Source organism: Castor canadensis, chromosome 9 (genome assembly GCF_047511655.1).
Source record: "Castor canadensis chromosome 9, mCasCan1.hap1v2, whole genome shotgun sequence".
In the NCBI taxonomy this organism is placed as follows: Eukaryota; Metazoa; Chordata; class Mammalia; order Rodentia; family Castoridae; genus Castor; species Castor canadensis.
This window is the reverse complement of record NC_133394.1, coordinates 14,997,309-15,015,150: the sequence shown is the minus strand read 5'-3', so window position 1 is coordinate 15,015,150 and position 17,842 is coordinate 14,997,309. Positions and strand designations below refer to the sequence as shown.

At 36.7% G+C, this 17,842-nt stretch overlaps 1 protein-coding gene across 2 annotated transcripts in view; it reads left to right on the top strand.

The window, feature by feature from the left end:
• Window positions 1-17,842, top strand: part of Ttc29 (tetratricopeptide repeat domain 29) — a 192,659-nt gene that overhangs the window by 173,483 nt on the left and 1,334 nt on the right. The window lies entirely within an intron of this gene.

Genomic DNA, 17,842 nt, shown 5'->3' with positions numbered 1-17,842 from the left:
CATTGTTTTCTCTGCCGTGCTCTCAGAGAGTTTTCTCTCCCATATCCTTAGGATCTTTGGGCCTTCAGGTGTAATGAGTTGTCTTGACCTATTGTCACTTCTCGCTGGCTAAAACCCTACCTATGAATCTCAAGTAATAACACGATACTATTCTACCTTTTTTTGGTTGTGGCTACCTACCTCACTGTCTCCTCTGTATTCCTTGAAGCTTTTAGCTCTTGGCTGGTTCATTGTCACTCTATCCCTAAGCCTCATAATTTTTGGTAGTTTTTATATCTCTATAATAAATATTCTTAAGTTTTTCTCAAATTCTTTGACCTCTTCTCTTTCAATGATCTTTACTTGCACTATCCTCACCTACTCATTCTGGTAGTCAAACCTTGACCTTCTCAATACCTGCACCTGTACTGTCATCCATCACCTCCATCTCAAATATCCCACCATCTCTTGTCCTTCAGTTTTCTCTATACAATAAGTGGGCTCCCACCAGGAGCTATCATCCGCTGATCTGACCACTTTTTCCTTCATTTCCTCATGTTCATACTTTTCTCTATTTTTTCCAAATTCCCAGTAGATTAATATTCAGTACTTGGAAACAAGAAAGAGAATTCCTGGAAATTCTCAGGAGTTCCCCCAAATCCTATGGTATTCTTAAAATATATCCAATAGCTTTCATACTCTTTGCATATTATTAAATATAAGGGATCTCTTCTAAAAATATAGCTATCTAAAAAAATACTAAGTTTAAAAAATTTTACAAAGAATTGTGACCTACAGCATATATTGAAAAACTAGAAAATGCCAGCAAATTACTGGGTTATATTCAAATTAAAGAAATTACCGGATGGATTCTCAGCCACTTTCGTTCAACAAAAAGTCTATTATCAATCTCTCATTCATCTTTTTCTTCCTCATAGTTTTCTGGGGAGACTAGAACATTAACTGAGTACAATTCTCTGTCCAATTCCTGTTTATACCCTCACAACTGTATGTTGCTATTGAAAACATGCAGCTGTGCTGGCTGATCTTATTTCAAAGTCATGATCACTAACTTCCAACCACTCTGTTAACCTAGTTCATTGTTCTTCCCTCTCTTCCAGCAGACCACTTCTTTTTTGGTGGTGTTTGTTCAACACCTCATCCTCCATTCTCATTCTCAACTAATGACTCTACATCCTATGTCAACCAGAAATTATCAAAGGAGAACTGTAAGATACCGCATCTATCCACCTACCTACATCTCTGCTCAATATACACTTTCTCCTTTTACTAGGGATTAACTGTATGCTCCTCTGCCAATTCCTCTAATGTACTCAGACATTCTCACTGACTCAGTCATTAACTCCAGTAATTCTCCCTGCTCTCTCCTTCTGCATCAAATAGCTGTACATCATTCGTATCAGCATACAAACATACTGCTAGTTCTCTTGCCTTTAAGAAAACTCTTACAACCTTTCAATCTCCAGGGGTTATTGTTCTATTTCTATGCTGTACTTCATAACCACACCACTTTAAAAAATCATCTATATTGATGTTTCTAACTCCTCTCTTTCCATTCCCTCCTTAACCCACTCAGATCAGTTTGCCAGCCCCACCTTCTACTGAGACTGCTGTTCTCAAAATCATCAATGACTTTCACATTGTCAAATACAATAGTCATTTCTCAGTCTTCCCTGTCTTACTCGACCTATCAGTAACAGTGAGAGTCCTTTAATACTTCCTTACCTTGGCTTAGAGGATATCATCCTGGCTCCTCCTTCCTGACCAACTTCTCCTTCCCAACATACCTTGCTGGCTGCACTTCATTTTCCTGATCTTTAAATGTTAGGGTAACCCATGGATCAAGCTTGACTTTCTTCTCTTTTCTATTTGCACTCATTCTGTTATTATCTTACCCAATTCCATGGCCCCAAATGTCATCTATTTGCTAATGATTCTCAAAATTATATATCCAGCCTGGAGCTCTCCCTTGAATTCCAGACTCATCAACACAAATTCCAACTTGATATCTCCACTTGAATATCTAATAGGCATCTCAAACTTAGAATGCTCAAACTTATACTCTCACTAGTTCACCTCAAGTGTGGCCCAAATGGAGTTCCTCCCTCAGGCTTTCATCTCTCAGCTAATGGGTGCTTCATCATTCCATCTGCACAGGTTTAAAATCTGATTGTTACTCTGCTCACACCCTCACATCAAATCTGTCCACAAATCTTACCAACTCTCCTTCTGACATTCTGATCCAAATCACCACCATCTCTTGCTTGGATTTTTGCAATAGCTTCTGATATGGTCTATTCTCAACATTGTAATCCAAAAGATCACTTAAAATACATGCTAGATTGTCACTCCTCTGCTCAGAACCCTCCAAAGAATTTCTTATCTTGCATGGAGTAAAACCTAACAGTTTCACAATGTCCATAAGACTCTGTGTGATCTAACCCTCTCTTAGTACTTATTCCTATCACTCCCTTCCCTGTGTAGACCACTCTTCCTGTACAAGCTTTCTTTTTGTTCCTGGACCATAACCTACATTCTCCCTCTTCAGAACCTTTGTTTTTAACTGTTATCTGTACCCATGCTGTACTTCAAGATAGTTTTGTGGCTTACTTCCTTCAGGACTTTGACCAAACTTCACCTAATCAGACTTCTAAAGTTGCCAACCACCCCCCCAAAATACATAAATACACCTCCTCACACCCATATGTTATCATCAAACATATCATGTTTTACATGTTGATTTGCTCTCTGTCTTTATTCAGTAGGATTACAAGCCCCATGAGATGAGGATTTTTTTTTCTGTTTTCTTTGAACACTGTATTATCTCCAGAACATAGAACATCAGCACATTATAGTCTCTTAGCAAGAATATGTCAAATGAGGCTGGGAACTGGTGGCTCACATCCATGATCCTAGCAACTCAGGAGGCAGAGATCAGGAGGATAATGATTTGAAGCCAGCCAGGACAAATAGTTTGAGAGACCCTATCTCAAAAAACCCATCACAAAAAAGCAGGGTGGGGGGGGCTTGTCGAGTGGCTCAAGGCAAAGGCCCTGAGTTCAAACCTTATTACCACAAAAAAAGAACATGTGAAATGAATGAATGATTGGAAGAGAATGATCACATAACTATTCAATGGATACTCATAATACATTAATAAATTCATTAGGTATTCTAGCAATTATTCCACTAAAAATGATAATAAAGCAAAGATGCCTACTGTCACTGCTATTCTGTGACATGATTACAGAGAAACGAGATTTATTACAACTGGTGATGAGAAGAACTATACTAATAACATTGATATAACACATCCTGGCTCAATTGAAAAACCAAGGAAAATCAAATCAAAACCCCTATAAATTAAATGCCGCAATAAGAGAACTTGTTAGGACATCTGGGTACAAAATTAATTTATAAAGATTAGGACTAGTCCAGCTTTGCTTATAGCATTATAGGAGGAGTGTCAAGCATTACAGACAAAAAACTTTTCTTGAACTCATAAAATACCTGAAATCACAGGCCAACCAAACTTTATGGAAAAAAGAAAAAATGATGACATGCCTTCATAAAAATAAAAATTTCTGTATAATGAGACACCATAAAAATTCTAAAAGTAAAAAATAAACTTGGAAAAAATCTGCAAATGTCACAAAAAGTTTATCTCTTTTTGTGCATAATAATCTCATAGATCATTAAGCAGAAGACCAAAAACCCAATAGAAAAAGGAAAAGGAGTGGGGAGTTAACTAAAAAGTAAATCTTAATGTGGAAAAATACTGAAATTTATTCTCAAAAGAAAGGAATGTAAGTTAAAGGTATGAGGCAGTTTTTCAGCTGTCAGATCTGCAAAAGTTTGATAATGCACTATGCTGGGGAACATGGGGACCTCCCACACATTACTGATGAAAGAAGAGGTGCAATATTCAAATTTGAAGTATACAAAGCTTTGACATGGTAACTGAGTTTATCCAACAGATATGCTAACACTCAGTAGCTATTTCCTACTCATCTCTATGTGTCACACATTGTCTAAGGCACTATGGATTCACCAGCAAAGAAAACAGAACAAAGCTACTTCTTTCATGGAGCTTGGTCAATAGAGGAGATCCAGACAGCTAATGTGTAATTATTGGATAGTAAAGTGTGTTATTTAAAAAAAAAAATGACCAGGGAGTGACAGAATGGGGCATTATTTGGCTAGAATGGACCTTTGAAGACAGATTCAGATAAAGTGAGGGAGTGAGTATAAGAACTTCAGGGGGAAATGGTCCAGGTTCAAGGACAGGCAAATTCAAAGGCCTTATATACGTGCAAGGATTGATTTATAGCATTATAATGATAGAAGATTGCAAACAAACAAATGTTCAGCAAGACATTTAATAGCTAGTTAAATGACAGTACATCCATACATAAAGTCTCACTCCACTGATACCAATGAATGAAGCAGCTCCCTACATGCTAAAAGAGAAAGAGTGACTGAATGGAAAGATAAGTTTGGCAATTTCTCTCATCCAAGCACTAACCAGGCCTGACCCCACTTAGCTTCCAAGATCAAACAAGACCGAGCACATTCCTGGTGGTGATAGATAAGTTTGGCAATTTCTTATAGAACTATGCAATGCTCTTACCATATGACCCAGCAATCACACTCACAAGTGAGATGAAACTTATGTCCAAAGAAACTCCTAAACTCTGATACATATAGCAGATTTATTCATAATTGCAAAAATGTGGTAACAACCATGATGTCTTTGGTAAGGTGAGTCCATCCAGACAATGGGATACTATTCAGCGCTAAAAATAAATGTTATCAAGCTATGAAAATACAGGGAGGTAACTTGAGTGTCTGTTACTAAGTGAAAGAAGCCAACCTGAAAAGGCTACATCCTGTATGACTCTAACTATAGCACATTCCGGAAAGGTAAAATATAAAACAGTAAAAAGCCAGTAGTTGCCAAGGATAGCAGGGGAAGTAGGGATGAGTTGGCCGAGCACAAAGGATTTTTAGACAGTTGAACTGTTCCATATACTATAACAGTGAGTGTAGGTCATTCTGTGTTTATCAAAACCCGAAGAATAAACACCACCAAGGACTCTGGGTAACAATGTTGTATCAGTGCAGGTTCATAGATTGGAACAAATGTGCCACTCTGGATGTCAACAGCAGGGGAGACTGTGAATCAGTGGGGACAAGGAACTCGTTATTTTCTGCTTAATTTTGCTATGAACCTAAAACTGGTCTAAAAAATGAGTCTATTAAAAAAAGAAAGTGTGTGCCATGCAATATATGGTGCTCCTTAAAAAGTACAAAAGTAAGTATAACATGGTGACATTTGTACAAATATAAAGCATAGATATGTATTATATGTTTATATATGAATATAGAATCTTTTATCTCTTTAACAATGCATAGAGTGTTTCTGAAAGAATATTCAAGAAACAGCAACAGTAGTTCCCTCTAGGCAAGAAGAACTAGGAAGATGAGGATCAAGAAGTTCAAACAGACGTGTCACTGTCCATCTTTTAAAAAGATTGTATCATATACATGTAGCATGTATGCAAAAAATAATTAACTTTTCAAGTAAGGGACATGACCTACAAAGGAAAAATTACAGAACTCTTAGTGTCTATTATTTACTCCTTCACAAAGAATCGAATGACATTCTTTTATAATAATTTTGATGCATAGGGATTATTTTATTCATTGACCTCACTGGATAACACTTGCTTTATATATTTTATGGCTTAGAAAAAGTAGCCCCATAGAGTGACTGGTTTGCATAAAGCAGTCATTTCTCACTAACAGCATTCCAAATAAATATTGTAAAGCATCTTGGTCAAAAATACCACTCCAGCTTGAGCAAGACAGCAAGTGCCAAAAAGAAGAACAATTTAAATATGAAAACAGGTCAGCTCTAGTAAAAGTTGTAACTGAGTAGGAGATATGAGGACTGTGACTGTGTTGGGGAAATTTATTTATTTATTCTTTGCAGTATGGGGGTTTGAACTCAGGATCTATACCTTAAACCACTCGGTCAGCCCTTTTTTATGATGGGTTTTTCAAGATAGGGTATTGAGAACTATTTGCCCAGGCTGGCTTTGAACTGTGATCCTCCTGATCTCTCCCTCCTGAATAGCTAAGATCACAGGCGGGAAAATTTTTAATAGGTATTTTAGATATTTAGAAATATGGATTCTATGCAAGTTGCATGACTTCCCCATCATGTGGGATGAAATGCCTCACAATGTGGGAGTCAATCAACCCAGCTGTAAACTACATGAGGTGATTCTTCTGTTTCTTAGATCAGAAGATAGTAAGAATGAGGCAAAACAGACTTTTTGGTGAAAAGACAAGATCAAATTTTTCTTTAATTCATTTACATAACATTAGTCATAGGTTGTCTTTTCCCAGTCTTTTCTTTATCACTATGTATCATTACAATTTGTAACAGCATCCCATTCACTTGAGTTTAATATATGTACCACTTCTTTTTTCTGAACCACAATGCAGTGGAACGAGAAAGGATAAACATAAAGAGGCAAATTATTTCTGTAGTAAGTATGAACAGTCTTCCAAGACCTAGTTCTCCTCCTTTATTCTCTCTCTGTGCCCACAAGTACTCCAATCACACCAACTGGAGAGAGGAAGGGCGCCTTGGTACCTCTTAACTCTTTAAAACTATTGGATCTGTGAAAACTAAAAGGTGAAGCTTTCCTTCTTTAAGACAGAAAGTAAAAATAAATAGGCATTGTTTTAGGCTTAAAAGTTTCTTTTAAATTATTTTAAGGAGTTGAACATAAAAATCTCATTTCTTCTCTGAATCACTTCGGAAATTGTGACTAAATATTTTCCTACTTTTAAGATGAGAAAATAAAATATTCAAGTGAAAAATCAGTTCTTAAAAATTACTTTTTACATCAGGCATGGTAGTACAACCCTGTAATCCCAACACTTGGGAGGCTAAGACATGAAGATCACAAGTTCAAAGCCACCCTGGGCCACACAGTAAGTTGGAGGCCAGCCTGAGCTATATCGTGAGATCGTCTCAAAAAACAAACTACTTCTTTTGTTCTCATTAAATAGAGTGCAGATCATGATAGAGAATTTTTAAGTGTCATTTCAAATCAAAAACTTCATCTTTATTACATGTCAAACCAAAAACCTTGTCGGTATTACATGTCTTTTGTGCCCTCATCTAAGCTTTTGAGAATAGACATATTCATTCTGTCTTTCAGAGACATTTAGTGGCCATGTTCTATGGGCCAGGCAACATTTTATCATATCAGACTTTTAAAAGTGAGCCATAAAAGTAAGTTGCAAACTGTTCATTCAAAAAAATTAAGCATATGTTATATCTAAGCCATTGGGCAAGGTTCTGCATTACAGGGACAAATGTGTTGGTTTTCAAAAGAGAAAAGTCTATAACATAATCTGAAGATGAAGAAGTGGCGAGTAAGCCTGGTGCCAAAGGTTCATATGTCTAATTCAGGATAGTTGGGAGGCTGAGATTGGGAGGATCACTGTTGAAGGCCAGTCCAGGCAAAAGTTTGTAAGACCCCATCTCAACCAATAGGTAAATGGAGTAGTACATGCCTGTCATCCTAGCTACATAAGAGGCAGAGGTAGGGAGGATTGAGGTCCAGGCAGACCTGGGCAAAAAGAGAGACCCTATCTCCAAAATAACCAGAGCAAAATGGCTGAAGGTATGACTCAAGTGGTAGAATGCCTGCCTAGCAAGCTCAAAGCCCTGAGTTGAAACCCCAGTGCCAAGGAAAGAAGAAGAAATTATGATTATATACCTAAGTTCAAACCCCAGAAAGTTTTTTTGCAAATGAGTTCTATTTATCTAAATACATACTCCGTCAGATAATGTGCATATATGTTGAGTGGTTTTCTTCTTTTCAAACTTTTGGTCCACCAGTCCTGCTATCAAAGAATCTGAGTCCAACCATGACAAATGTAGCAGACAGTTTGTCCTGAAACAAATTTAAATGCATTTGTATTTATTCTGTTAAAGTCAGCATTTGTTTCTGAAATCCTGTGCCACCTACTACATTAACTGATTTTAAGGGAAAAAAAGTCTCATTTCTTCTCTGAAGACCATGCACTAATCCAGAGAGCTAAACTAAAACTAAAGATTGACCCCTCACCACCCCCACCCACAGGATGGAGCCCTGGAGCCATCTAATTTGAACTCTGCTACAAAATGTACCCCAGCACCTATCCCACAAATGTGTGCATTTCTTCTCATGGGTGACCAGTAAGTATCTATCTGTTCAATGAATGATAAATGAATAGAGATTACTATTTGTGACTGATGCTGTATATTTGACATAAACTCTATCTACGAGTGGAAAACCAGTTTAAAACCTGTGTCATTCTGAGAGTGCAGGAGCGTGAATCTCTCATCTCACTCATTATTATACCAGTGAAGTGAAAATATGTTTAGATGAAACACTGTGCACTGAGCAATTGGTTTGCTACTTGGGTTCCATGAAGAGGATGTCATAATGACCAGAGCCAGGCTAAGTGGCATTTCAGGAGTCTTTGAATGTGATTTTTATTTCTCATTGTCTTTACCTTCTCAGAAAAGAATGATAGATAGTCCTTCCATGTGATATCTTGGCTTTTAAGGATGTTGTTTTATCTATATTTTATGACTAACCTTATACTTGTTAAGTGTAATTTTTGCTTTATGTAACATAAAAAAAAGTCTGTGATATGATGCCCCATGAATTAACAAGAATGGCTAGACGAAAGACAAGAAATCTTTCAAAACTGAATGTTCACATTAAATATCTCAAATGGGTAGGCCTTCTGGGGATTTTTCTTTAATGCAACAAAAGTGCACCGCTTCTGTTTTCAGAAATAGTTTCTTTCAGCTTTATACTGAGCTTGTCTAAAGTCGTATTACAGAAGTAAGGGTTTAGTCTGAACATTAGTATTTTACATCTGAGAATCTTACTAAATCCTTTTTTGATCAATCTGATATTGAACAGCTCTAGATTGATTTCTTCTACACTTGTTTATGGTATTCATTCTGATATATCTAGGATTAAAAGCCAAATTAACAAGTGTAATCAATTTTCTTAGTGATAGAGACAAGTCCTCTAGTATCCTTAGATACGTGCATCTAGGGATGACAGCCTTAAGTGAAGATGTTGCAATAAACGGATCGATTTATTCAATCACTGAGCATAAAAACATTAGCCCTGGGAAAGGCTTTTCCTCTAAGCGCTTTAGCTACTGAGTTTCACTTGTGTAGCACCAAATGATTTGCATTTTTAGAGAAATTTCATGTCTGCCGTGAGCTCCAATGAAAACATGAATAAATTGCTTTCTTTTCCCCCTTTTCTGACTTTTTGAAGCTGACTGCATTACATGTAGAGGTAAAGCATAATGAAATAAAGGCAACAATTTACATGATGGGAACCTTGGATTAGGTGCCTCACCACCAGTCCACGCTCAATTGTTATGGACAATGGATCAAATTAGTAGTTTTCAGGGAGATCTCATGGGTGTCTGGCTTTTTTTTTAACTGCTACATTAAAAATGATCTCTAAAAGACAAATTAATAGACAATGACTAAAAACAAAATAGGTTTGCTGGCAAAAATTCTTGCCACAAAGTCAAATAAACCAATCTCACCAAGCCCAACACAGTACAGTTGCCTAAGAGGCATTGCTGTCACTCACCTTCCTTTTCAGAATTCACTGATGTCAAATGAGTAGAGGTGCTTAACATCCAAACCAACCTGAGTTTGAATCTCCAATAAGTCAGTTTATCAGCCGTGTAACTTGGGTTTCCTTATCTATGCAACAGGAATAATATCTACAGCCTAGTGGTTGAGAGATTTAAATAAAGTGCTAGCCACATGCCTTGTACAACATACGTCCTCAATCCGTGAACACCATCTTATTTTTAGCTTTGATCTGAATCGTGCACTTACTGCTATTTCCACGACTACTCCTCTTACTGACTATGCTATTTTTTCCTACATTAAATAGTTAAATATAAATAAGAGAAAGGTTATATGAAATAATGGTTCTCAACCTTTAACGAGCCAGAGGGATTCTATTAAAATGCAGATTCTGATTTATTGGCTCTGGAGTGGGGTCTGAAATCCTGCAGTTCCAGATAGATGGTGGTTTAGAGACCACACTTTGAGTAGCACATACACATATACGTCATCTGGTCCATGGTATTTATTTCTAGTTTAATTTGTCATTGTCATTGCTTTAAAGAAACCCATTCATTCTTATGAAAAAAATAGAAAGGAAGAGTACCTTGTTGGTATAAGGTTTTAATGTTTGATTTTTGTTTGGGAGTTGTTTTGGTTTTCTGAGAAAGATATATTTCCGGGAACAAGGTACATATTTGCTCCTCTTGCTATATTTGAACTGGATATTGCATAGCTACAACATTTTTTTGGGGGGGGTGAGAATCTTAACACACTTTGGAGAATTCAGTTTTTTTATAAACACTTTACTTTTTACATCTCAGGATTATTTATTAAAACTATCATCTAGTTGAGAGATATTTTTATGCATAAATTGTGGCTATGGTTTTACAGATACAGACTTATTTCCAAACTTATCAGGTTGAATACAGCTGATACAGCCATGCAATATATATGTTTAGCTTTAACATATAGCTGTATACAGTTCCTATTACATTGGTCATACCTCAATAAAGTAGTTTTTAAGAATCATTTTCACAGAGTCCTGTGTTCTAAAATAATCTTTTCTTGAAAAGAACACAAGCATGGGCTTTGTGCCTTTTCCAAATTCTGTTATTTCATAAAAGAAACAGAAAAAAATCCAAATCTAGTTATTAACATTTAGTCTCATGCTAGCCCTATTATACTTTGGCCAGGAAAAATTAAACTTTAGGACTGAAAACAAAATGAGTTTTGTCCTGAATGTATTGACTCAACCTCAAGATTCAGTTCAGAGATTTTTCAAATTAATTTTTAAATTACAGGCAGACTTTCTCACTTCCAGATTTGAGGAATGTTGATTTTAAAATCTACATTTTTTTTCTCTTTAGCTGACATAGGCAAAATGAAAAATGCAAACAAAAGTGTAACAACAAAAGTAATGACCAGCATCCATCTTTAACATCTCAGTCTATCTGCAAGTGACATCAGATAACTCAAGAGATAGTCTAAGAATTTTATGGCATCAAATTTCCATTTCTGTCCTCCTCACCCTTGCACCATTGTTAAACATTTTCCTTTTACATATGCTATGAATTCCATACCATGTTATTAGTTTTGCTTAAATAGTCAAATATCTTTTAAAGAAATTTAGTAATTTTTAAAAACATTTTATATTTTCCCACTTCAACCCTTTGCATAGGTCCATCGTTTCCATGTGGTATTTTCCTTCTGCCTGAGGACTTTATCCTTTCTCATAATGCAGCCTTTTAATGACGAGTTGCTTCAACTTTTGTCTGTCTGAAAACTCTGGTTTTTTACTTCATTTTTGAAAGATTTTCACTGGTTGTGGAACTCTAGTTTGACAGGTTTTTCTTTCCTTATTTCCTCCTTTACGTTTCTTAAGCTCTTGGTTTGTTGACCTTCTTGGATCTGTGGATTTATGGAGTTACTGATTTTGGAAATTTTTCATCCATAATTTCCAAAGTTTTTATTTCAATTATCCCTCCATCGCCTTGTAGAACTCCAACAGCACGGATACAGTACTTAACCATGCAGTTTCAGTTTCAGTTGTGGGTCACCAATAGTCTAAAAGCATAAAATGAAAACGTTTCAGAAATAAAGAGTTCATAAGTTTTAAATTACGTCCCATTCTGAATAGTGTGATAAAGTGTTATGCTATCCCACTCCATCTTTCTTGGGGTATAAGTCATCTCTTAATTTCAGCAGATCCAAGCTGTATATGCTACCCTCCCATTTTAGTCACTTAGGACATGTAGGGTCAGTATATCTGCAGTGTCAAGAATCTACAAAAGTCTTGGAATGAATCCTGTCTTAGACAAGGAGAGACAAGTGCCTTGGGATGCTTGAAGCTGTCCTACAGCTCATAATTTGCTCATCATTTAGCACTTATTCTTTATTTTCTTTTGAGTAGTTTCTACTACTGTCTACATTCACTAATGTTTTTTCTGCCTAGCGTGGGCAGGTTCTGCTGAGGGCTCTCTCCCTGGTTTGTAGATGGACTCTTTGCTGTAACTTCACATGGCAGAGAGAACTCATCTGTCTCATCTATCTCATGTCTATGCTTACAAAGGACATGGATCCATTCATGAGGGTCCACCTTCATGACCTAATCACCTCTCAAAGCCCCCACCTCCAAATACCATCACACTGGGGGATTAAAGCTTCAGTATATGAATGTAGGGGGTGGAGATGGAATCAAGACAGAGGCAATCTGATTTCTGTTAGTCTGTCTTGGCCAGAAAAGGGTGTGAAGGATTTGTACTGTAGCAAAAGTGGGAGAAATAAAAAGAGCTACATGAAGATATCAATACTATATTTATCTTGAGAAAATATTTTGTATCTGAACACATGTATAGACCTGAATCAGATACTTCTATTAAAAGTTTAGATACATAGAAGAAGTATAATTCTGTGTCAGTATGGCATTGCAATGTTCCATCCAAATCTACTTCTTTTCTGTTTAAGATATGGAGCTTATGGGGAAAAGAACCTATAATTCTGAGTTAAAATATATTTCTTATCCTCACATAAATTTTAATAGGCTTCAAATATTAACAGAAGCCCTTGGAAAGTGAATTGCTATCTATCAGAATCTGTAATATGAAAGACACATGTCAGTTTTTGACACTTAAAAGAATCTATCCAAGCCTGAAAGATACCTCCTGCCTTAAAAGCTTTATCTTGATTATTGTATGCATTAAATATAGAATTACTACATTATGACTTCTATTTCAAAGCACAAATAGAAACTAATTAACTTTTTTTATTTTTTAACAACAAAATGTAGGAAAATATTACCAAGAAAACTAGCATGTTTTCGATATAGTGAGAGTTACTCTATATTTTAGGCTTTGGTTTGTGAGATTTTTACAAAACTATGAGATGAAAAGGTGCATGAATAAAAACCAATATTATACAAAAAGAAAGAAAGAAAAAGGAAAGGAGGAAGGAAGAGAGGGAGGGAGGTAGGGAGGGAGGGGACAGAAAATGAATCACCAAATCAGATTTAAACATTGAATATACTGACACCTAAACCAGGTTTCACATGACAGAATTTTTGCTGAAAGATCTCATGTATACTTTGTGATTAGTATATGTTATCCACTCCCCCCGCCCCTTTTACACACACAAGATCAATTCTCCCACCTTCTCTGCTTGGTGTCCCAGGAAAACAACTTCAGACTGCATCACCATTTGGGGTTTGGGTTTAGCTACAAGGGAGTCATCAGGAAATCAGAGGTCAGAAAGGTGGAGAGGTGAGGATGTTATTTTTCTGCCTCTCACTTCAGCTCAGTTCGGACAGCTGGGATTCACTATAACTGCTGCTTCCAGATTTTACTGGATAACTGTTTTTCTAAATCTCTGCCTCTCAGTCAGGGTCCAATAGCACCATCCTCTCCCCATTAGCCATTAGGCCTAGGGGTAGTAACAGCATGGTATCCCTCTATGGCTGGTTCCTGGTTATTTGACATCCCTTTGGTAGTTCCTAGCTCTGCCTTCATCTCTTAATAGTCCTTTCATTAAAGTCTCTTCGAAATCCCAGTTAAATGTGCCATCTGTTTCCTTCTGACTGACTCTAATACTTATCTATTGTAAGTGTCAAGTGGGGTGGCTAACGTACAAGAAATATTAGGAAATGGCCACTAGATGAAAACTTGAGCTGATCAGAGAACAGTGCTAATGATGTCAAAATTAGTGTTTGGCTATGTTCCAGGATCACAGCCTGTCTCATCATACCATCAGTTATGAGGAAGATTGTGTCAAAGAATACATTAGAATCTATGCCAACCCATCACCATTTCTGAGAACACAATTCAAGGAGTAGTTGTTCAATAGAGAAACTTTCAAAGTCATCTCTGTCCCCAAAAAGACAGCTTTTGTTGTGTGATTCTAATGAAATTTTTATGTTATCATAAATAATAAAGCCATATTTGGCAATATTTTTTTCAAAGATAAACTTTCATTTCATTATTTATTTGTAGCTAATTCATAATAAAATAGATTTTAAAAATCAAGCTTATCTGGATATGCCTTATTTAGCAGTGGGATTCAAAGTTTATAAAATGCATGTTTTAACTCATCAAAACTCTTTAACTATTGTGATTGAAATAATGAAGTTACACAACTATTGTCTATTTATTTATTGGAAGTAATTTTCCAGTTATCAAATGTGAATACACATATTTCCTCAAAAAAAAAAAAACAGCTCTGTTCTCTTTAGTATAGTGGCCTTGTAAAGCCATATTGTAAGCAAGCCATTCTGGGTACACTATTGCATTAGTATTGATATACTGTCTCACTTCCTCTGTGTGAATTTTATATGACTGAACACACAGTGGGGGAGAGGGGACTTCAGTTCTTTTCTCAGAGATAACGTTTCTGAGACTTTTTACCATCAGTGAGTATGAAGTACCATTTCCACTAAAACTGAATCTGTGACTTTAAGTCAAATGGGTTGGAACACAAAAGCAAACTACCCTCTCGTCGTCATCAATAACAACATAATGCCAAAATCACCCATAAGATATGGACACTTTTATACATAGTATTTGTTCTTAATCAGCTTCGTAAAACATAATTTGAGTTTTATTTTTTAACAAAACCTCTGGAGACATTTTGATAAGGTCAACAGAAAGCCCAGTCTTTTAACATTACATGATCAACTTTTTGACAATGGTAGGACCAGCTGAGCTAATGGAATAATAGCCTGCAGGGTCCAGCTAAATATGATATACGAATGTAATCAAGCTCTGAGATGACTATTCAAAAGTAATCCCTTTAGCTTTGAACCACGGCATATATTTCAACAACGCAAGACCCGTATGAAGAAATTCTCTGCAGACCACACTGATACAATACAGCCTTCATATCCTGCTCTCTGTGTTGGCTGCTTATAGTGAGTTTTAAATTTAAGGTAATGACTACTGTATATTCATGTGAGCATACTACAATACTTTTGATTTGTTATGGAAAGGTTGAATCCATTACCAGGGGTCTAGTCTATAAACTCTGACACAACCTTTATGTATGAGTTATTATTTACCCTTTTCTAGAATAAGGCCACTAAAAATGTTTTGCATGACAAAATGATAAAAATTCATTCACCTTTCCAGTCACCAAACTGCCAAGGAGTGTCTTTTCCATTTCAATTCATACTCCCCTGCAGATAACACCCTTAAAAATCTCATTTATATATAATACTGCATTATATGAATATTACATGCCATTGTTTTCAAACAAAGGGATAAGATAGTAGGTTTATTGCAATTCAGTATTGGCTGGCTTATTACATTGCAGAATAGGCCAAGAGACGGTGTAAATGTGATCCTTCTGTTGCCCACCTGACAGAATCTACAATTAGATGCGCCCAATTCTACTGAAATGGGAGATAGCACAAGCAAATCCTCAAACAAACACTTCAACTTTGCATTGGCTTTTATTGGCCTCTTGCTGGAGTACTACTTGTCCCAGTCTTCCAGCTCCCTTAAAATCCTTAGATTAAACATCTCAAATCATGCCCTAAATCAGATAAACAGCACAAAAGCTAGATTAGGAATCAAAGTGAGTGCTTCTGCAATTACAAAACCAAGAGTCAACAATCCTGTGCTGCTCACTCCACTGCAAATGAACAGAAGCATCAGGACACCGGAAAGACAAGTTTAAATGTTCCCTATGAAAATTAGTGACTGCTAAGATTTCCCAGCACAAGGGGTATGCCAGCTATAGGGTGTTTATTGTCATTGTCTGCATGGCAGAAGCTGAATGGTAGAATAATTGTGCCATGTTCAAGACTGAAAAAAAGAGAAAGTCCAGGGAAGAGCATATGTCCAATGTCTTAACACTAGACCCATGTGCAGTACATCTAACTGTTCATGTCCACTGATGAGAACTTAGTCATGTGACCTCTACTAAATAATTTATAAGCTGATGGAAAAGATTTAGTAGAAAGTAAAAAAAAAAACTGTTAAGTGAGAAGCAGAAGGAATTATTAGAACCATGTCTTGTGTGGACAAGAAAGGACAGGATCTAGTGACGGAAGCAGAGGACACAGCTTCAGATGGGTGTTTAGACAGTCTTCTACAATACCAGAGGGGAGGCAGAGGACACAGAACAGAAGCAGGTATGGGAGTTGCTCTCACAGGTGTGAGAGTCGCTGTTGCTGTTGTAGAACTTCTTTTCTTACTGTTTTTTTTTTTTTAATCTTCTCTTGGAAACTAGAACTAAGCCATCAGCTGAGAATGGAGAAAATGCAGAGGAGGGCTGGAGATTTGAGAAAATAAAGGGGTTAAAGGAGTCATCAAAGAGAGTAGAAGAATAAATGATCTAGAAATGTTTAATAGGAAGGCCTAAAAGCATTCAGGGGCCCCCTAATGTTTGTGCCCATGAACTTAAAGTGAGGCTTCTCTGCCAGGCTGTATATTTTCTCCAGTTACATGAAGCTTCTCGGTGCAGGACAGGAACAGGCAGACAATTGGATTTGACTAGGGTTAAAGGTTTGCCAAGTGCGCACGATGCAGTGGGAAAAAGGTAAAGAAGTCAGGGCTATATGCAAGGGAATGACCATCAAGTTCAACTTGTTTGAAGAAGGTTAAGAAGATGTCAAAATGTAGACTGGAGGTTCCAATGGGTAGAGGGACTACTGGCATTAGGACCACCAGAAGAGACAATCTAGAAGGACAAAAGGTGATAGCCAAGGAATTGGTGCAGGAAACAGATTGAGAAGGGCTTGCATTTATTGAAAATGACCAGATCTAAGTATGATCAGAAGAATCAATGACTGAAGTAGGACGAAGAACATGATCTGAGGGAACAAGGGCTTGAGGAATTTAGACTGAAGGTGGAACATCCCACATGTGCATTGAAATTCCTAAAGTAAAAAGTCATAATAAAGTGGCAATAAGTCAATGATAGAATGCACTGAGAATGACTCCAGTTATAGGTAGAACACACCAATAAGCATGAAAGGTCGATGGTATAATCCAACAACTTGAGTTGTAGGAAGGGAAAGAGGGGGAATGAATGTTCTGAAAGAACAGTTGGAACAAGAAAGACATCTATCTGTCTCCATATCCAGTAGTAAGAAAACAAATAAATATAAAAGCAAAAAAGCATTCTTGTGCTGATAGTGTTTTCAGAGGAGAACCAAATTTCTCTTAGAGAAAAAAAATTTCTCTTAGAGCAAGAAAGTAAAGATAATTTCAGAAAATAGAGTGAATATAAAGTGTATTTTACTGATCATAGGCCAAATATTCCATTTCTTATACTCCAAATAGAATGCAGGAAATGGGTGGGGTTGAAAACTGGAGCTTGCCATAGCAGGGTTGGAATACCTTATTAGATTCATCCCAGAAGATTCAAGTCAGAAGCATATGAAAGTTAAGTAACAAATTAACATGTCTCTTGATATATTTATAGATACATACACAATCTTGCCATATTTGGTCTCATTATTTATATTGCTTTCCAAATTAATATTCCTTCTGAGTATTGTTTCAACAAGTCATCTTATCCCCAAAGAAGGCCAGTCTGGTTGCTATTTTATTAGGTCACAAAAATTCTGCAGATTAAGAATTCAGGCAGAGTTTGGCTGGACATCAGTTGAGATGGCTAAGTGGTAGTCAGCTGACAGGCTGACTCACAGACTGGCTCCTTGGTGGG